The sequence below is a fragment of the Culex pipiens genome, chromosome 2 (assembly GCF_016801865.2).
Source record: "Culex pipiens pallens isolate TS chromosome 2, TS_CPP_V2, whole genome shotgun sequence".
NCBI lineage: Eukaryota > Metazoa > Arthropoda > Insecta > Diptera > Culicidae > Culex > Culex pipiens.
The window spans coordinates 116,998,088-117,020,577 of NC_068938.1; the positions used below are offsets into that span (position 1 = coordinate 116,998,088).

The following is a 22,490-nucleotide window of genomic DNA, read 5'->3' on the forward strand; positions in this document are numbered from 1 at the left end:
ATTTGAGAAATTTGATGAAAATTCAAAATAAATCTAAAAAACTCAAATAGCAGCTGCCCGTTGTTATCACAGACAATTGTACCAATAGAAAAGTGTGTTTATGTTGTCTGTGAACAATGTACAACACATGTACCAACTTGTACTTGCATGGAAATAATTATTTTCTAATAAAACAATTCGAATATTTGAGAAATTTGATGAAAATTCAAAATAAATCAAATAAACTCAAATAGCAGCTGCCCGTTGACATCACAGACATTGTACCAATAGAAAAGTGTGTTTCTGTTGTCTGTGAACAATGTACAACACATGTACCAACTTGTACTTGCATGGAAATAATTATTTTCTAATAAAACAATTCGAATCTTTGAGAAATTTGATGAAAATTCAAAATAAATCAAATAAACTCAAATAGCAGCTGCCCGTTGACATCATAGACAATTGTACCAATAGAAAAGTGTGTTTCTGTTGTCTGTGAACAATGTACAACACATGTACCAACTTGTACTTGCATGGAAATAATTATTTTCTAATAAAACAATTGAAATATTTGAGAAATTTCATGAAAATTCAAAATAAATCAAATAAACTCAAATAGCAGCTGCCCGTTGACATCACAGACAATTGTACCAATAGAAAAGTGTGTTTATGTTGTCTGTGAATAATGTACATCGCATGTACCAACTTGTACTTGCATGGAAATAATTATTTTCTAATAAAACAATTCGAATATTTGAGAAATTTGATGAAAATTCAAAATAAATCTAAAAAACTCAAATAGCAGCTGCCCGTTGTTATCACAGACATTGTACCAATAGAAAAGTGTGTTTCTGTTGTCTGTGAACAATGTACAACACATGTACCAACTTGTACTTGCATGGAAATAATTATTTTCTAATAAAACAATTCGAATATTTGAGAAATTTGATGAAAATTCAAAATAAATCAAATAAACTCAAATAGCAGCTGCCCGTTGACATCACAGACAATTGTATCAATAGAAAAGTGTGATTCTGTTGTCTGTGAACAATGTACAACACATGTACCAACTTGTACTTGCATGGAAATAATTATTTTCTAATAAAACAATTGAAATATTTGAGAAATTTCATGAAAATTCAAAATAAATCAAATAAACTCAAATAGCAGCTGCCCGTTGACATCACAGACAATTGTACCAATAGAAAAGTGTGTTTCTGTTGTCTGTGAACAATGTACAACACATGTACCAACTTGTACTTGCATGGAAATAATTATTTTCTAATCAAACAATTCGAATATTTGAGAAATTTCATGAAAATTCAAAATAAATTTAAAAAACTCAAATAGCAGCTGCCCGTTGTTATCATAGACAATTGTACCAATAGAAAAGTGTGTTTCTGTTGTCTGTGAACAATGTACAACACATGTACCAACTTGTACTTGCATGGAAATAATTATTTTCTAATAAAACAATTGAAATATTTGAGAAATTTGATGAAAATTCAAAATAAATCAAATAAACTCAAATAGCAGCTGCCCGTTGTTATCACAGACAATTGTACCAATAGAAAAGTGTGTTTCTGTTGTCTGTGAACAATGTACAACACATGTACCAACTTGTACTTGCATGGAAATAATTATTTTCTAATAAAACAATTCGAATATTTGAGAAATTTGATGAAAATTCAAAATAAATCAAATAAACTCAAATAGCAGCTGCCCGTTGTTATCACAGACAATTGTACCAATAGAAAAGTGTGTTTCTGTTGTCTGTGAACAATGTACAACAAATGTACCAACTTGTACTTGCATGAAAATAATTATTTTCTAATAAAACAATTCGAATATTTGAGAAATTTGATGAAAATTCAAAATAAATCAAATAAACTCAAATAGCAGCTGCCCGTTGACATCACAGACAATTGTACCAATAGAAAAGTGTGTTTATGTTGTCTGTGAATAATGTACATCGCATGTACCAACTTGTACTTGTATGGAAATAATTATTTTCTAATAAAACAATTGAAATATTTGAGAAATTTCATGAAAATTCAAAATAAATCAAATAAACTCAAATAGCAGCTGCCCGTTGACATCACAGACAATTGTACCAATAGAAAAGTGTGTTTATGTTGTCTGTGAATAATGTATATCGCATGTACCAACTTGTACTTGCATGGAAATAATTATTTTCTAATTAAACAATTGAAATATTTGAGAAATTTGATGAAAATTCAAAATAAATCAAATAAACTCATATAGCAGCTGCCCGTTGACATCACAGACAATTGTACCAATAGAAAAGTGTGTTTCTGTTGTCTGTGAACAATGTACAACACATGTACCAACTTGTACTTGCATGGAAATAATTATTTTCTAATAAAACAATTCGAATATTTGAGAAATTTGATGAAAATTCAAAATAAATCAAATAAACTCAAATAGCAGCTGCCCGTTGTCATCACAGACAATTGTACCAATAGAAAAGTGTGTTTCTGTTGTCTGTGAACAATGTACAACACATGTACCAACTTGTACTTGCGTGGAAATAATTATTTTCTAATAAAACAATTCGAATATTTGAGAAATTTGATGAAAATTCAAAATAAATCTAAAAAACTCAAATAGCAGCTGCCCGTTGTTATCACAGACAATTGTACCAATAGAAAAGTGTGTTTATGTTGTCTGTGAACAATGTACAACACATGTACCAACTTGTACTTGCATGGAAATAATTATTTTCTAATAAAACAATTCGAATATTTGAGAAATTTGATGAAAATTCAAAATAAATCAAATAAACTCATATAGCAGCTGCCCGTTGACATCACAGACAATTGTACCAATAGAAAAGTGTGTTTCTGTTGTCTGTGAACAATGTACAACACATGTACCAACTTGTACTTGCATGGAAATAATTATTTTCTAATAAAACAATTCGAATATTTGAGAAATTTGATGAAAATTCAAAATAAATCAAATAAACTCAAATAGCAGCTGCCCGTTGTCATCACAGACAATTGTACCAATAGAAAAGTGTGTTTCTGTTGTCTGTGAACAATGTATATCGCATGTACCAACTTGTACTAGCATGGAAATAATTATTCTCTAATAAAAAAAATCGAATATTCACAAATCTTCGAATTGTTACATTAGAAAAAAATTAATTCAATGCAAGTACAAGTTGGTACATGCGATGTACATTGTTCACAGACAACAGAAACACACTTTTCTATTGGTACAATTGTCTGTGATGTCAACGGGCAGCTGCTATTTGAGTTTATTTGATTTATTTTGAATTTTCATCAAATTTCTCAAATATTCGAATTGTTTTATTAGAAAATAATTATTTCCATGCAAGAACAAGTTGGTACATACGATATACATTGTTCACAGAGCAAAGAAACACACTTTTCTATTGGTACAATTGTCTGTGATGTCAACGGGCAGCTGCAATTTGAGTTTATTTGATTTATTTTGAATTTTCATCAAATGTCTCAAATATTCGAATTGTTTTATTAGAAAATAATTATTTCCATGCAAGTACAAGTTGGTACATGTGTATTACATTGTTCACAGACAACAGAAACACACTTTTCTATTGGTACAATTGTCTGTGATGTCAACGGGCAGCTGCTATTTGTGTTTTTTTGATTTATTTTGAATTTTCATGAAATTTCTCAAATATTTCAATTGTTTTATTAGAAAATAATTATTTCCATGCAAGTACAAGTTGGTACATGTGTTGTTTATTGTTCACAGACAACAGAAACACACTTTTCTATTGATACAATTGTCTGTGATGTCAACGGGCAGCTGCTATTTGAGTTTTTTTGATTTATTTTGAATTTGCATCAAATTTCTCAAATATTCGAATTGTTTTATTAGAAAAAAAATATTTCAATGCAAGTTCAAGTTGGTTCATGCGATATACATTATTCACAGAACAAAGAAACACACTTTTCTATTGGTACAATTGTCTGTGATTTCAACGGGCAGCTGCTATTTGAGTTTATTTGATTTATTTTGAATTTTCATCAAATTTCTCAAATATTTCAATTGTTTTATTAGAAAATAATTATTTTCATGCAAGTACAAGTTTGTACATGTGTTGTACATTGTTCACAGACAACAGAAACACACTTTTCTATTGATACAATTGTCTGTGATGTCAACGGGCAGCTGCTATTTGAGTTTTGCTGATTATTTTTAATATTTTTTTTCAACTTTTGCAAGTTTTAAATTTATTGTTTTATAAATCCGTATTTGTATGTATGCACATATTGATTTATGTTCAAGTACTTGCAAAAGCATTAGAAAAAACATTATCTCTTTTAGTTTTTATTGTAATACATGTTGGTTTTATTATTATTCAGTGTAATTTCATTTTAAAGGAGGCGCATGGTACTTTATACTCAAAAAATCGATAAATTGTTCCACAGTTGGCCTAAATCAACTTAAGTATTGACTTTTTATACTCAAACTTACTTAAAATTTTCCAAGGAACACGATCCCGTTGTCAAAATCAATATATAAAGTACTTCAAAAGTTAAGTATAAAGGGAAGTACTACTTATAAGAAGTTTAGGTAAAATCTGAACACAGATTCGTTAGGTACATCGATGGTACATCACTTTTCTGTAATAAAGAAGTTGATTTGGTGACGTTTTCTAAAAAACAGCTATCTTTCCAGCAGGGCAAGGCTACTTATCGAACCTTTGAAGTACATCAAAAATCCTTAAAGGTACACATATGTACCACTTTGGTACATGCTAAAACCATGTTCGGATTTTTGATTTGGCCAGATTGCCCTGCTGGATGGATTGACATGAATTCTAGATTACATTTTCAAAACAACCTATCCCTCATGGGTTTCCTATGCAGATAGAACCTTTTGAAAATTTAATCTAGAATTGTTCAACATGTAATGTCACCACCATTTTCGAAATATAAAAACAAAACATTTTTTTTGAAGATGCAGCTAAGAACTTTTTTTTCAAATACCAGAAACTACAATACCAAAGAAACTCGTTATTTTGTGGTTCCTATTATTTTGAAAAGATTTTTTTTTTTGAATAACAGAAATGTCTGATTATTTACATTAAAATAACGTAATTTATTTTTTTTAACAACATTTTTTTTTTGTAAATTTGGCCCGCAAGCTCATTTGAGCTTCAAATTTGGCCCGGCCTTCAAAAACTTTGAGCACCCCTGATGTCATGCCGCTGTTCGCAGACCCATCCTGGCCATTCTGGAACCAGTTACCGGTGGCCTCGTGGGGACACTTCCGGAATATGAGAGAAATCCTATCTTCCGACATATCAAACTTCATGAAATTGAAAACTACCTTAATCTACAGTTATGCAATTGATCACTGACCGTTGCACTATGGTACATTGGGTGGCCAAGTTTCAAAAAAGTGACCTTCTCCAAATATTTTTTGGTATTTTTTTCTCGAAAGTAAACATTCTAACTAAGAAAAATCCAAATTTTCAAAGCTCTAAGTTTGTTTATTACACAGATACGCAAGCTGAAAGTCAATAAATGGGGTAAAAAACTAGCGTTTTTCGTAAAAAAGGCTGATTGTTTAATTTTAACATAGCTCAGCCATTTTAAATATTTTATTAGGACAATTATACATACATCGTTGATTCCAGTTTGACAGCTTGCCCAGAGCAGACGTGTGTCCTTTGAGCGCGTTTTTGACGGTGTTTTTTTTTTAACTTGCGCCGACGGCCATGGCGGCGGCCGCGACGGCGGAGAGTGAGTGGACGGAGCATAGAACCGAGGATGGAAGGCCGTTCTACTGGAACGCTGCCATGAAGAAAAGTGTGTGGGAGAAACCGGACGAGTTCCAACCCAAAACGCAGGCGGCGACGGGCATGGAGGTGGAAGTCTCCGAAGGAGGAGGAGAGGACGGGGGCGAATTTCGTCCCGTAATCAAGGTTCGGCGCACACAGCAAAAAATAATGTAAAAATGGAAGGTTGAAAACAGAATGTTGAAAAAAATAATGATGAATTTTACCTCTATAATTGTTGAATAACGATTTTTTTTTGTCAAACAGGTTTTACACAAAAAATGTGTAATATTACCTAATTTTTGATGAATATTCAACATTATTTTTGTTACTCGTATACTTGAGTAATATTCATCAAATTTAGGTACAATATTAATCATCTTTTGACTTTGACAACTGTCAAACGCAACGTTTTGAAAAGTGGTTGGCAGAAGCATGTCGGATCGTGATTCAACCGTCGCGTGTCCGGGAGTTTTGGTCGCTCGTGCGTCAAACAATCGTTGCTGATTCTGTGCCATCGTCGTTGTGTGTTTTGGTGAGTTTGAGTTGGTGCTTCTTCCGGATCGGTCTGGAGGAAGGTGCCGGGTGTTTACGTCCAGGAATCGTCGCAGATTTCGTGTCACCGTCGTCGTTTGTTTTGGTGAGTTTGTGTTGGTGCTTCTTCCGGATCGGTCTGGAGGAAGGTGCCGGGTGTTTACGTCCAGGAATCGTCGCCGATTCCGTGCCGCCGTCGTCGTTTGTTTTGGTGAGTTTGTGTTGGTGCTTCTTCCGGACCGGTCTGGAGAAATGTGCCGGGTGTTTACGTCCAGGAATCTTCGCAGATTCCGTGCCGCCGTCGTCGTTTGTTTTGGTGAGTTTGAGTTGGTGCTTCTTCCGGATCGGTCTGGAGGAAGGTGCCGGGTGTTTACGTCCAGGAATCGTCGCAGATTTCGTGTCACCGTCGTCGTTTGTTTTGGTGAGTTTGTGTTAGTGCTTCTTCCGGATTGGTTTGGAAGAAGAGTCCGGGTGTTTTGGCCACTTGCGCGTCCAAGAATCCTTAAAAAGTTGTGTTTTTTTGGTTAAGTTTGGAGGAAGTTGCCTGCCGAATTTTGGGATTTGAACAGTTCATGAAGAATCTGATGTACGATCCATTTATTTCAGGATAGTTGGTTAGTCGGAATGACTTGTTTATCGTGCTTATTCATCCAAAATATAATGAAAAATTGAATTTTTCAACAAACGTTAAATTTGAAGTAGATTGGTGTTCATGTTCATTTTGTAAGTAAAAAAACTAACTTAATCCACCTATGTGGTTGGTGCCTTCCTCACTTTTTACCAATATTTGGTGATATGATGGGTTTGGACACAAATACCATCTATTTAAAAAAAAACAACATAAATGTTACTGAAGCGGTCATAACTTGATACTGAGCGTTGCCAGACCTTCAATGTTTTGGACTTATGGGAAAGGTCTTTTGATTACCCAACCAACGATGGGTCGGATGATGGATCCGGACATAGTCTACATACATTTGAGCGAGATCCGGCTTCAAAAAAGTGCATAAATATCACTTAAGTGTTCATTAGGGTGGGTCATTTTTTTCGAAAGTGTTTGGATCCGGCTGAAATAAGGGCCATCTTGTAGAGGGTACCCATAGGGACTTTCATACCAAGTTTGAGCGCATTTGGTTGAAAACTGGCTTGTCGCTCGGGGGTTAAAGTTTACATGGAAATTACTATGGGAAATGCGTGATTTTACTTCAAACGCTCCTACAAGCTAAGCGACAAACTTTAGTCCACACTTACACTAGGTAGCCGTGTCGGGGGTGGTCCAAGGAACATTTTTCTCTAAGGGGTCATGGTCATCCGTTCAACCCTGAGCTTGCGCATCGCAGATTTATCCGGCGACGCCGGAATCTTTCAAAATCTCAGTTTTAACGGTCAACGCATGCTACAAACTATGACAGAAGCATCGTTTGAATAAATGGAAAACGCGACGCCAAACGTCAAGTCACTAAAATCGATGCAGTAAACAACGGTTCGCCGTCCGCTGGTTCGCCGGCAAAAACTCTTAGAGCAGTTTCCTGTTCCATGAGAGGAGATCAAGTCCAGCTTAATGCTTAAAGGTACGAAAAAAAACATGCAGTTTAACCGGAACCTAAAAATGAACTCAATTTCAGGAAGTGATGCGCAAGATATTAGTTCAGTGAAGTTCCTGTACGGATAAACTCGATCACTGCGGCGTCCTGTAGGATTCTGCACCCAGGTCAGGGCACTTGGTCGTCAAAAACATGTGTTCCGTTTTGTGTGATTCGAGAGCTCAATTTTATCAGTTGCTCTACAATGTTCCAGGTGCATGAAAAGGAAAACATTTCGAATGCGGTACACCAGAAATGATTGCTCATTTTTGATGACGGACCGAGTGCTGGCCTCGTTGGATCTGTTGCTTCTTCGAAGATTATTACTCGTTTGCTGGCTAAGGTTCAAGGGAACGAGTTGAAGAATGGGAAAGCATCGTATTCAAGAGCGGCTACAAGAAATCAAGCAAAACCGGCAAGAGCGTTTTATCTAAAATAAAAATGGTTCCATGAAAATATTTTAAATGTTCTATCACCACCAATATTTTGAAAAAAAAAAACCGGTATCGCCCCTCCAATTAACTCTTCCCTGATTTGCTCCAAAATTCGAAGCAAGGCTCTCTCCAAAATAACGCTTAAAAGGGGCATAAATAAGATTTTTCTTTAGATTTGAGCAAATTTTTATTCTTTCGTTATACACAACATATATTTAACAATAATTATTTATTATTATTTAAATGATCAATTCCAGGTCTTGCCAGCGCCACATAACCCACTTCCTGATCTCTCCTTCGCGAATAACTTGCACATCTGCATCTTGCTAGTCTCGATGGTGCTTGGAGTTGATTGAAATGCTTTTTAGGCGAATAATATTTTGGCCTGCTTGCGGTGTCGGTCATTTTCCTGGCGCAATCGATCAATGTGGCCCGACGTGGTTTCCTGTTAGCACTTGCATCTCTTGTTTGGCTGAAATATAATAGGTAGCTAATCCTCTTGATAAGAAACATTTTTATCAAACTTACCATTAATTTCTATTGCGAAATTAGCAGTTTGTTCTTTAGCACCTCCTAGAGAAGCGCTTTTGTTGTCTTTCGAACGAATTAGTTTCTTAGCAGCATCTTTCTCGATTTATCACAAACATTAGCTCCCAGTAGTCGCAACAATTCCGCCGGAAATGTCGACGTGTGGTTCCCAAAGGAGATCAACTGTCCGTGCTGCCGGTGGGAACTGTCCGCACATTCGATCAGTTACTGGTCGACAAATTGGTTGATGGTGATGTTGTCAGGCGATGATGATGCGCACCACGTCCTGAAATCGAGTCTAGTTTTGGGTTCTGGTGCAATTGCAACTTTTTTCCATACCTTTCTGTATTGATTTGGTCTGCTTTAAGAGTTTTTGCCGGCGAACCAGCGAACGGCGAACCGTTGTTTACTGCATCGATTTTAGTGACTTGACGTTTGGCGTCGCGTTTTCCATTTATTCAAACGATGCTTCTGTCATAGTTTGTAGCATGCGTTGACCGTTAAAACTGAGATTTTGAAAGATTCCGGCGTCGCCGGATAAATCTGCGATGCGCAAGCTCAGGGTTGAACGGATGACCATGACCCCTTAGAGAAAAATGTTCCTTGGACCACCCCCGACACGGCTACCTAGTGTAAGTGTGGACTAAAGTTTGTCGCTTAGCTTGTAGGAGCGTTTGAAGTAAAATCACGCATTTCCCATAGTAATTTCCATGTAAACTTTAACCCCCGAGCGACAAGCCAGTTTTCAACCAAATGCGCTCAAACTTGATATGAGAGTCCCTATGGGTACCCTCTACAAGATGGCCCTTATTTCAGCCGGATCCAAACACTTTCGAAAAAAATGACCCACCCTAGTGTTCATATCTCGAGACAGGGTTGCCAGATCTTCAATGTATAAGACTCATGAGAAAGGTCTTTTGATTACCTAACCAACGATGGGTCGGATGATAGATCCGGACATAGTTTTCATATAGATAAGTGAGATCCGGCTTCAAAAAAGTACATAAATATCACTTAAGTGGTCATATCTCGAGACAGGGTTACCAGATCTTCAATGTTTTGGATCCATTGCAAAGGTTTTTTGATTACCTAACCAACGATTGGTCGGATGATGAATCTGGACATAGTTTTCATATAGATAAGTGAGATCCGGCTTCAAAAAAGTGCATAAATATCACTTAAGTGGTCATATCTTGAGACAGGATTGCCAGATCTTCAATGTTTTGGACTTATTGGAAAGGTCTTTTGATTACCTAACCAACGATGGGTCGGATGATGAATCCGGACATAGTTTTCATATAGATAAGTGAGATCCGGCTTCAAAAAAGTGCATGAATATCACTTAAGTGGTCATATCTCGAGACAGGGTTGCCAGATCTTCAATGTTTTGGACTCATTGGAAAGGTCTTTTGATTACCTAACCAACGATGGGTCGGATGATGGATCCGGACATAGTCTACATACATTTGAGCGAGATCCGGCTTCAAAAAAGTGCATAAATATCACTTAAGTGTTCATATCTCGAGACAGGGTTGCCAGATCTTCAATGTATAAGACTCATGAGAAAGGTCTTTTGATTACCTAACCAACGATGGGTCGGATGATAGATCCGGACATAGTTTTCATATAGATAAGTGAGATCCGGCTTCAAAAAAGTACATAAATATCACTTAAGTGGTCATATCTCGAGACAGGGTTACCAGATCTTCAATGTTTTGGATCCATTGCAAAGGCTTTTTGATTACCTAACCAACGATTGGTCGGATGATGAATCTGGACATAGTTTTCATATAGATAAGTGAGATCCGGCTTCAAAAAAGTGCATAAATATCACTTAAGTGGTCATACCTTGAGACAGGGTTGCCAGATCTTCAATGTTTTGGACTTATTGTGAAGGTCTTTTAATTACCTAACCAACGATGGGTCGGATGATGAATCTGGACATAGTTTTCATATAGATAAGTGAGATCCGGCTTCAAAAAAGTGCATAAATATCACTTAAGTGGTCATATCTCGAGACAGGGTTGCCAGATCTTCAATGTTTTGGACTTATTGGAAAGGTCTTTTGATTACCTAACCAACGATGGGTCGGATGATGAATCCGGACATAGTTTTCATATAGATAAGTGAGATCCGGCTTAAAAAGAGTGCATAAATATCACTTAAGTGGTCATATCTCGAGACAGGGTTGCCAGATCTTCAATGTTTTGGACTTATTGGAAAGGTCTTTTGATTACCTAACCAACGATGGGTCGGATGATGAATCCGGACATAGTTTTCATATAGATAAGTGAGATCCGGCTTCAAAAAAGTGCATAAATATCACTTAAGTGGTCATATCTCGAGACAGGGTTGCCAGATCTTCAATGTTTTGGACTCATTGGAAAGGTCTTTTGATTACCTAATCAACGATGGGTCGGATGATGAATCTGGACATAGTTTTCATATAGATAAGTGAGATCCGGCTTCAAAAAAGTGCATAAATATCACTTAAGTGGTCATATCTTGAGACAGGATTGCCAGATCTTCAATGTTTTGGACTTATTGGAAAGGTCTTTTGATTACCTAACCAACGATGGGTCGGATGATAAATCTGGACATAGTTTTCATATAGATAAGTGAGATCCGGCTTCAAAAAAAAGCTTAAATATCACTTAAGTGGTCATATCTCGAGACAGGGTTGCCAGATCTTCAATGTTTTGGACTTATTGGAAAGGTCTTTTGATTACCTAACCAACGATGGGTCGGATGATGGATCCGGACATAGTTTTCGTATAGATAAGTGAGATCCGGCATCAAAATTCCAGCACGCGATTTGCAACTCTGCCACTTTTTTATACGTAACTTTTGAACTACTTATCGGATCTTCAAACCATTTAATAGTGCAGTATGGGGCACCAAACCGGATCGAATGCAACTTGTTTGACTCAAATCGGATCAGCCAGTGCCGAGAAAACTTGGCAAGAATTTCGAGCACCAAGGGGAATACGCACACACATACACACACACACAGACATTTGTTCAGTTTTCGATTCTGAGTCGATAGGTATACATGAATATAGGTCTATGAGCTGTTTTTCAAAAGTTCATTTTTCGAGCAGGATTATAGCCTTACCTCAGTGAGGAAGGCAACAGGACCAATAATTTCCAAAAATATCGTTTTTAATTATTTGTCTGAGTGTTATCAAATTGGATTGGTGAGAAGCATTCTTTAATGGCTCCTCTCGCGTAACACGCATCGCTTTTCGGTTTCTGGATTGACACCGCAACAGTTAAGAGTCCTAATGACAATTTTAAATATCATTAAATTTAATTATCAACTCATCTTTACAGCTTCTCAGAACAAACGACTCTTGGAAAATGCCAAAGCCAACGTGGAAAAAGCAGCCGCCATAAGTAAAAAAAAATGTTTTTCGGATCTAATCACCATTAGTCGACGTCTATTTCCACTTTTAGATAAGTTTTGTTTTCTTAAGAATATGACACTTTGTAAAAAAATCGTTTTTTATTGCAGGTGGATATTTCATGTGGGATAATATCTCAAGGATTTCAACTGGTGAAACTTCGTCTGGGAAGGTAGCTACTGCTTGCAGCATTTTTTTTGGTAGGTACACAGCAAAAAATCTGATGGTAAAATCGCATGCACATCACCATTATGAAAAAAATAACACTTTGCATGTACAATTTTTGGAAACACAAAAAAGATGCCACCGATGGGATTCAAACCCAACATTAACTGTACACAGAAAAAAAAAATGATGGTAATATTCATCAGGAAATGGTGACAGATTTTGTGGCAAAATTAATGATTAATTTTACCTCTGAAAATGATGAATTTTCATCAGTTTTTGATGATTATTCATCAGGTTCAAATTTTTACACATTTTTTAAGTAATATTACACAAAAAAGAGGTAATATTCAACCTACCAAATTTTCAACATTCCAAAATTCAACTTTTTTTTGCTGTGTATGGACTGGCGCCTTAGCAGTGCGTGGCCGAATGGTTACGCTGTCCGCTTTGTAAGCGGATGATTCTGGGTTCGATTCCCATCTGCTCCAACCTTCCATCGGATGAGGAAGTAAAATGTCGGTCCCGGCCTTGGTTGTTAGGCCGTTAAGTCATTCCAGGTGTAGGAGTCGTCTCCATGCCATAAACAACACACCAAACCAAGCCTACTCCGGTGGAATCGCTGGCGGTCGTTGGACTCGCAATCCAAAGGTCGTCAGTTCAAACACTGGGGTGGAAGGTTCCTTGGAGTAAAAAGAGGATTGGGTGCTCTCCCCATTCAAGCCTTCGGACTCCTAGGTTCGAGCAGAAACTTGCAATAGAGACCACAAAAGACCCGGGGGTCGTTAATGTGGATGGTTTGATTTTTTTTGGCGCCTTAGCCCGAAGCACCTTTAAAGAAAACACCGTAACTTAAACATGTTCTGTCTGACGCAAAATAGGTCGATAGTGAGCAACCTGTCGAGTTCAGACATTTATTTAAGTTGAACAAAAGTTGTCCAAGAACTGGCGTTCCGTCTAACCTTAAAGTAATATTTGCAAAAAATCTAACCCGGGTCCTTAGAGCGATCAAGCAGTTGGCCGCTAACTGATTGCCGCCCACAAAGTACCCTGAGCCATGAAAAAAAAATTCGTTCGATCAAATGTTTTATTTACGTTCTCTGAAATGGATGACAGTTCAATACCTATCCTTCCACTTTCTCAGCCACAAATTACACATTTTTTAATGCAATAATACACATTCTTCCGTAAAATTCAACATTTTTGCGGTAAATTTCATCATTTTTTTAGGTAAATTTCATCATTATTTGAGGTAAATTTCATCATTTTCTGATGAAAATTCATCATTTTCTGATGAAAATTCATCATTTTCTTAGGTAAAATTTATCATTTTTTTTGCCACAATATCTGTCACCATTTCCTGATGAATATTACCATCATTTTTTTTCTGTGCAGGAAGGCTAACGAGGAGATCAACGTTGGCGATGGCCAGGAAGTGGAGAAACTGCTCAGCAACAACAAGTTCAGCCCGCTAGCGGAGAAGAGCAACAACAATAACAATGCGAATCCAGCAGCAGAAAAAAACCACCCCTGTGGTACCAGCATCCGGCAATTCGGCCGGGGAGAAGAAGCAGCCGCCGCTGGTGGTGAAAGAAACGAGCTTCGCCCGCCTTGCGAAGGTGATGTCGACATGTGATGTCCAGCCGGAACACAAACTGACGCGGTACGGCACCAAAATTACGTGCTTCTCGAGCGACGACTTCGACACGGTGCAAGCCCACCTGAAGAAGAACAAGGTGCAGTTCTACACGCACGGAAAGCGCAGTGCGAGACCGCACCGGGTAGTAATGCGAGGTCTCCCGAACGCGGAACCGGATTACGTCAAGGAGCTGCTCAAGACGGAACATCAGCTGGACGTCTTGGCAGTACACGCCATCAGGCGGAAGCAGCAGCTTCCCGCCATCGATGAGACGCCTTTCATCGTGCTCTTCCCCAAGGGTCACACCAGTCTGAAGGAGTTGAGTAGCAAGGTAAAGAAAGTGGGACCAGTCGTCGTCCGGTGGGTGGCCTACCGGAACAAAGAACCGCACGTGACCCAGTGCAAGAACTGCTTGCAGTTCGGTCACGGAACCAGTAACTGCCATCTCAAGCCCAGGTGCAGCAGCTGTGGGGGAGCCCACAGCACGGAAAAGTGCAAAGCAGAAGAAACGGAAGCCAAGAAGTGTGTCAACTGCTCTGGATCCCACGAGGGTCTGGTCCGCAGCTGTCCCAAACGTGCGCAGTTCATCCAGTCGAGGCAGCAGGCGTCCAAGCCGAAGCCGCCAGCATGGAAGAAGGACAAGCAGACTCCGGCAGGAGCCACGTTCACCGCGGCGGATTTTCCTCCGCTACCTGGAGCGGTGCCGTCCGTTGGGACGGAAGAAAAGCATCCTCGTCCCGCAGGAAGAAGTCCAGATAATACGGGCGCCGGCGCCGGTGCAACCCCGAAGGAGGATCAAGGCGAACCGAAGCTGTACAGCGAGTCGGAGCTGTGGTCCATTTACCGAGAGTACAGAGTTCGCTTGAGGCAGTGCAAGACACCCGAGGAACAGATCGATGTGATCGCACACTTGCTGACACATGGCACGAAAAAATGATCATCTGAATCAGTTACAGTTTTTTTTATTTTTCTTTTATTATTTGTGTACCTTTTGATCCTCGGTCCTAACCTGGTCACAGCACCTAAAAGGACCTAATAAAAATAAGCTATGAAAAAAAAAAATACATACATCGTTGAAAAGGTAATGAGATAAGCTTTAAAACTATTAATAGATAAAATGTTGTTTCCAAACCAAAAACTGAAATTTCATCGAATAACTAATGCATTTTGTTGACAACACTTATTTTTTTGTGTTTGTTAATCGAGTACTTTTTTTTGCTAACCGATGCTAAACATGAAACTAAGATCACTTGAAAGATTGGATCATAATCTAACATTGCTGAAATTTCCAGCCTGCGATTTTTAGCGTTTTCGGAGATATGCCATTTTGAACATTTACGTTTTATCAAAATTTGCTTCAATCTACATATGCGCACGTTTATTTCACTTCGTAAGCATCGTCGCTTCAAAAATCAATACCTGGTTTCAAGAAGTTCGAAATGACTTTATTGGAATTTTCTGTTGCCTACATTTAAAATTGAGTACCTTAGTCAAAATAAGGTATTCGTACCGAAGTTTCTCAAGCGAAACTGGAGAATCTCAGTTTGATACCGAAAAAAGTATTCAGCAAAATATTGACTTAGCATGATGAATTTCTGCGATCAATCCACATTTAAGTTATATGTTGGTTAGTACAAAACATCATAAAAAGTACCTTTGACATATCCTCAAGCTGTCAGAAACTCTATAATCAAATGAATTTTCATGGACAAGAACATTAGGATTAGTAAGAATATGTTTTGTAAATTATCGTTTTACTTCATAATTAGTATTTTGAATAAAATTAATTTTTCTGTTATTTGATTTAACAATTAAAATTTTCACAATTTATGCCCGTAAGGGTGGGGGGGTCTCAAGTTATATGGCATGGACTCACAAAAAGAAACACACAGCAGTAAATAATAAAGATTTGACTTAAAATGATTTATTACGCTTAACAAAATTTTGTTGGAGGAGAGGAGGGGGGGGGGGTGAAAGAAAGAGGAGGGAGGGGTTGTGTCCTTAAAGTGGGGATGTATTAGCTTATCCATAATTTAATAATATAAACCGACTAGATTAAATTAACATCAGTTCTCGGTGGCCAAAACAATATGGGGGTAATATAAACTTGCAATACAATATATACGCAATTCTGTTGCACTTGCAAATGTATGAAAGGACTATTTATTAGAAACAATCAACTATTGAAAAACATGAAAAGTCATAAAAATCGACGTATATCATTTCAATACCATACAATCACCCAAATTTGTATGAAAAAACATTTAAAAAGCAAAAAAATAATTTGGCCGCCTGTTTGTATGGAGATGGCCCATAGTGCGTTGGTTGAAATATCTATGAGTTTGATGAGTTTGATACATCGGATGATAGAGTTTCTCTCATATTCTGGAAGTGTCCCCAAGAGGCCACCGGGAACTATTTCCAGAATTGCCAGAATGAATAAGCGTACAATGGCATGACCGTAGATTGACACATCCTTCCAGAAGTGTAGCCAGAATTTTGGGCCGGGGGGGGGGGGGGCTTGAACATGATATTTTCTTCTTTTTTATTCTTCTTCCCTCTCTCCCATTTGTCTTCCAAAAAATTTCAGGGGGGGGGGGGGGGGTTTGCCCGAAGCCCACCCCCTTAGCTAGGTGCCTGCATCCTTCAATTCCATGAAGTTTGATATGTCATATGATAGGATTTCTCTCATATTCCGGGATTGTCCCAAAGGGGCCACTGGTAACCGGTTCAGGATTGGCCAAGATTGGTCAACGATCAACGTCATGACCAAAGATTGGCATATCTATCAGTTTCATGAAGTTTGATATGTCGGATAATGGGGTTTCTCTCATAATCCGAGAGTGTCCCCTAGGGGCCACCGGTAACCTGTTCCAGATTGGCAAGAATGGGTCACATCGGCGAACATCGGCAAGACCGTAGATTGACAAATCTTTCAATTTCATGAAGTTTGATATGTCGGATGGTAGGGTTACTTTCATATTCCAGAAGTGTACCCAAGGGGCCACCGGTAACCGGTTACAGAATGGCCAGAATGGGTCAGCGAACAACGGCATGACCGTAAATTAACATATCTTTCAATTTCATAAAGTTTGATATGTCGATGTTTATTTACATATCTATCAATTTCATGAAGTTTGATATGTAAGATGATAGGGTTTCTCTCATATTAAGGAAGTATCCCCAAGGGGCCACCGGGAACCGGTTCCAAAATGGCCAGAATGGGTCAGCGAACAACGGCAAGACCGTACATTGACATATCTATCAATTTCATGAAGTTTGACAAGTCGGATGATAGGATTTCTCTCATATTCCGGAAGGGTCCCCAAGGGGCCACCGGTAACCGGTTCCAGATTGGCCAGAATGGGTCAGTGAACAACGGCATGACCGTAGATTGACATATCTTTCAAATTTATGAAGTTAGATATATCGGATGATAGGGTTTCTCTCATATTCCGGAAGTGTCCCAAGGGGCCACCGGCAACCGGTTCCAGATTGGCCAGGATGGCTCAGCTAATAACGGCATTACCAAAGATGGACATATCTTTCAATTTCATGGAGTTTGAAGTGCAACATGATGGGTTTTCACCAAAAAAGTCAAGTTGGCCGTTCATCGGGTACCCGGGAACCGGTTCCAGGATACCCGGAAGTGGCCACTAACACTCCAGAGTGGTTCTGGCAATCGTGTATTGTATTTTTAGTAAGTTTTATGGATCAATTTCAACCATTGTGAGAGTATTTGTATCACATATATGTGTAAAACATTAAAACATGAACTTTTCGGATGTTCCGGAACCGGTAGGTCACCTGGCCCTGATATTAATATTTGTGGTCAAAGTACAGGTAAATACCTGTCTAATGCAACCCGGAGCATCCTGATTGGCTGAAATTTACCGGAGATACAGGTCGTCAAAGTTGGGGTCTCAAAAAGGTCTTTTTTCGGTTGTAGCCGATTCCCGTGGCCACCGGTGTCCAAATCCGGTTTTTCATGTCGGTTTCGAAAAGGGGACGTCCTAAGCTTTCATTTGTGACCAAAAGAACCGGAATCGGTCAAAAACTGGATTTATGACGATTTTTTAAAGTTTGGGGTCGAAAAGGACCCCAATACCTTATGTGGGAACCAGCAAAAAAAGAAGCATCCTCCCTGATGTAAAGGGAACTCCTTCCGGATGTTTTTGCCGGTTCTGACTATCGGAAGTCCAAACAGCATCCTCCCTCTTGCACAGGGAACTCGTTCCGGATGGTTACGAAACCAGCAAACATCATCCGGAAGGAGTTCCCTGCGCATGAGATGATGCTGCCGGATTTTGCTGCCAGCTCCGTGACCATCCGGAAGGAGTTCCCTGCGCTAGAGGAAGGATGCTGTTTGGAGTATTCAGAAAACTGGGAAAACCATTCTCATGAACAGTCAATCCTTCAGTATCCGGTTCCGTGGCCAGTAAACCCGGAATCCAGGCCATTTTTCACGATACTTACCGGATTTTCTTTTGCCGCAATCCAACTCCTTTTTAATTTTTGCGCGGTTTGGTCACTTCGACCGACAAAAGACGAAAAAAAAACACATAAACAACATTCGAACATAAAAACTGAACAAACTTTGTTTTGAACTTTGACAGTTCCAAGTTTTAGTTGCGTTGCTAGCGCGTTGCTAGATTTGGTAACTCGCTCCCAACCGACGCGTTACGTTTTAGTTTAGCAACCCATTTAGCAACGACCGGTGTGGGAGCAAAGTTACTAACACGCGTTACAAAACGCTAAAACCGGCCTAATACTCACGCTGGTAAGGTTGCTCTAAGGTTGCTCTTAGACTGTAGTCTCGATTCGCAACATTTCACTGAAGTAATATTTCATGCACAGAATTTGTTTTGGGAAGGTCTGTTTTATTTGTAGGGAAAAGTGGGGCAAGTGTAACAAGCTGAGGAAATGCTCGTTATAACCCATTAAAAACGTATTATAAAATTTGTCGGATTTTATATAATCTTCTTATTATAGGTCTTGACTAAGACTTTGATAGAACAAGTTTAAAAAAAATTATGTTTTTAATGTAAAAACTGATTTTAAAATTTTTGATTTTTCGTAAGTTCTACTCAACTAGTGGGGCAAGACGAACAACCCGTTGGGGCAAAAGGAACTATGCATGAAACAACATGTTAATTTGCTAACAATTGAACTGCTATCACTTTGAAACATCAGATTAGAATGTATTTGAAACGTTTCTTTCCTGTTTAGATTAAATAATAATATTTAATAAAAATTTGATCGTTTTTACGAAAAAAAATATTCACTTAGATGATTAATAGTAAATTTTCATAATATCACTAAATTTTGTATGGACATTTTTTTACAACTGTTTATCATTTTTTAAGAACTTTTATGTATTTATTTCCCAATAAAATATGTTGTTGCAGCAATTTGTAACTTTTTCCATACTAAGAATCCATATGGTACACTTGCCCCACCTGAACAAGTTTTTTTATATGCTTTCAACAAAAAATAACCAAAAGTTAAATCATACTTTATAACAGGTGCAAATCATTGGTTGGTACACTACTGATCTAGGAAAAATAGCAGCTTGATAAAATGAGCCATAAAACGAAACCTAAGCCTTATTTTGTACTTTCAAAATATTATAAGACAACAAAGGTTTCGAAAAAAACTTCATTAAATTTTATGCCCCGTGGCGTTTACGTCGTTTTGGCGGTTATGTGGTAGTAGAATCAGATAATTGCATTGCTAGCAACAATTCCTCATGCTGGAAATAATCAAAATTGTAAAAATTACGGCTGTACGAGCGATTGTTCCTCTTGCCCCACCTTCCCCTATAACCTCAATTGTGCTCAAAAAAGTGCATAGTTGAAATCAGGGTTGTTAAAATATCAAAATATCAGCTCTCAGCAACTACAATTATCCCGCCTGGAAATTCATGCCTCAAATACAACTGCTCTTCTCTCCTCATTGAAACTATCAGCGCCGAACAAAGCCGAACACGTTTTCGTGTTTACCCACTCGCGATTGACATTTTCCTTTTCTCTCTCATTCCCGTTTCCACGATCATGCTACCGCAACAACATTCAACCGCAAAAGCCGCCACAAAACCAATTTCGCAAACGCAGTTTAACGGGACGTCATACGTGGTCGGCTCCTAATCGCCATCTCGCGGTCTCTCATTGCAGTTTTTGGAGAGATTTAGAGACTCAGCGGTGAGAGCGCATAGTCAAGGAAAAGGGGAGGAGTGATAGAGAGAGAATGACATCGCTGGGAATCACGAGACACAAGAAGCGATCTCACAATCTATAGTGACGGCCGCTATACTCTCGGATATTTTTGGTGCAGAGATAATCTATTGATAGCTTTTTTATCACTCATTTGCAACACTGGTTGAAATCAATATTTTTGATCAAGTTGAAATTTGATGGCGCTAATGATACCATCAAAACAAGCAAAAAACTCGATTTTCGTCCAGATCGGACTACGCCCTTTTATTTGACAACACCCCAATGTTTCGCTTTTTTTTGCAAACAATGTTAAAAACCTTCATTTTCAAACTGCTATATCTCTAAAACCCCAGCCGTACAAAGTCAAGCCAGAACTCACTAGGAAGATAATTAGACGTAGAATTAATAGGTGTAATCTGTTTTTCAATTAAACCTATTTTTAATGTATTTATGTTGCGCAAATGAAAACTTTATACTTGGTTTTCATATTGAGAGCAATTGAAATAAAAGTTAAATGAATCCCAATTTATTTTCTTATATATACAGCAATTCCCCACGAAAACAGCATGGAAAAAAACAAAAGTGCTCGGATCGGGCTCAAAATTTTTCTGGGGGTTCCCTGGCCGAAATAATTAGACCCCTAACATATGAAAAGGGCGTATGAAACTTTAAAATGCCGTTTTGGCGGTGTCTGGACCAAAGAGCCTATATCTGAAAATATTTTTATCGGATTCCCCGGAAATTTTTACATAACATACTAAAAAATGGGAGGAGTTCATTAACAGGATTCCGAGATATGATTTTTTGAAAATAAAATCCGTGTTTTTTGACGCGCCGCGCGCAAATATATATATACAGCAATTCCATTTGAAAAGAGCCTAAACCAAAAAAAAAGTTTTTCTGGGGGTTCCTTGGCCAAAATAATTAGACCCGTATTTTTTTGTTTGGCCATTAGGGTGACCTACATCGTGCTAGGGTGGTTCGAAAAATGGCAATTTTCGTCATTTTTCGCAAAAAACACTTTTTTCGAAAAATCATATCTCCGCGCCATTTCATCCGATTTTAGCTGTCTTAGACGCAAAAGAAAGGTAATGAGTTTGGCTATTTGGGAAAAATATTAAGAAGTTCCAAAAATCTAGCTTAACTATTGAAAAAGTCGTATGAAAACTTAAAATGGCGTTTTGACCGTGTCTGGACCAAAGAGCCTATGTCTAAAAATATTTTTATCGGATTCCTCGGAAAATTTCACGTAACATATTAACAAATTGGCGATGTCGAACCGTACGTTTTCAAGATATGATTTTTTGAAAATAAAATCCGTGTTTTTTGACGCGCCGCGCGCAAAAACCGGAGAATGACGAAATTGGCAAAAATTCAACTTTTTTCACTAAAACTGCGATAACTTCAAAATTTCAGCGATGACCTATAGATGTTTGGGTACCAAAATTTTCGTGATTAAAAGACGCAACTGTATATATATACGAAAATTTATTTGCAGTTTCGATGATTTTCAGAACATAACAACAACATCACTGCATCACTACAATAATCACCGTCTTTTTTGGCGGATCATCTCTTTTTTTCCTCTTCAGTCTCGTAATTAGTTCTCCGACACACTAGGCATTTTCCTTCCCCACACTGCACACCAATCTAGTCATGACTTCATGAATATCAGTCATGAAATCATGAATAGTCATATTCATGATTTCATGAACGAAAATTCATGAATATTCATAAAAATATTTTAGCCGAGAATAAAATTCATAATTTTATGCATTTGTAATCACGGTTTCATGAATAAAATTCATGAAATCATGAAAGGTATCATCAGGGACAGTTGCATGAAACCTCCGCTTATCGTTCGCGTTGTACTGTGCTTGAGCTTCGGCAAGTACTCTCTCGTCGTACTCCCGTTCTTTTCGGCGGTGGGTTCGTTTCTCAGCTCTTCGCAGCTCGCTGTATCGCTCACAGTTTCGGCGCGTACCCTTAACCAGCATACGTTTCCTGACCTCGTTCTTCTCGTCCGTCACTCGCTGGCACTCCGCATCGAACCACCCTTTGGGTTTGCGTCCTCTGGTCGTGCCGATCACTTTGGTAGCCGTTGTGTTGACGATGCTCTGGAGGCACGGGGTGGTCACTATACATATATAACATATTTCGCATTTATTTACTACGGTTAATCCGTATGTGCATCCATATTCACGAGATA

General features: G+C 38.2%; 1 long non-coding RNA gene across 1 annotated transcript; it reads right to left on the minus strand.

Moving 5' to 3' along the window:
• Positions 1–8,587: 8,587 nt before the first annotated feature.
• On the minus strand, positions 8,588–9,711 carry LOC120424061 (uncharacterized). Its single transcript, XR_005606311.2, has 3 exons — positions 9,198–9,711; positions 8,859–9,144; positions 8,588–8,802 (listed from the first exon to the last, which is right to left on the minus strand). It is a non-coding gene; the product is annotated as an uncharacterized LOC120424061 (long non-coding RNA).
• Between the last annotated feature and the right edge of the window lie 12,779 nt (positions 9,712–22,490).